The sequence below is a fragment of the Myotis daubentonii genome, chromosome 14 (assembly GCF_963259705.1).
Source record: "Myotis daubentonii chromosome 14, mMyoDau2.1, whole genome shotgun sequence".
Taxonomy (NCBI): domain Eukaryota; kingdom Metazoa; phylum Chordata; class Mammalia; order Chiroptera; family Vespertilionidae; genus Myotis; species Myotis daubentonii.
Genome location: NC_081853.1, coordinates 27174125 through 27174617, shown reverse-complemented (window position 1 = coordinate 27174617; position 493 = coordinate 27174125).

Sequence of the window (493 nt, the reverse complement as noted above, 5' to 3'; positions counted from 1 at the left end):
TTTATTGAGGTCCATAAGAAGAGCTATTTGGGACACACTGATTCAGACGGGAGCCCAAATGGTGTTCCGATTAGGAGACGAAGGCGACGGGAATGTATGAGAAAGGGAAGGGTGGCAGTTACATCAGTGAGAGGAAGCCATGTCCATCGGTGCAGAGAACATAACACAGCGATGTTAATTCTCAATAATGCTATTTTAGTTTCCAGTCCAGTAGTTATAGGAACTGCTTTCTTGTTATCTTTGCAAACAGATTTTTAGGACAAATGTTGCCCTAGGCCCAGTCCAGAGGTTATTTTGTCCTGTTTTAACATTCCAGAGATTTGAGGCCCAAGACACACTAGGCAGTGTCTCTGGCGGGGCAGTTCTGGTTTCATTTTAAAGTGGCTCCATTTATGTCGTGTTCACATTCCTAACACACGAAAATCTATTACAAAGGGAACTGATCAATCAGGAGGGCATTTATCATAAAGCAATTCAAAGGACAGCCTCTCTC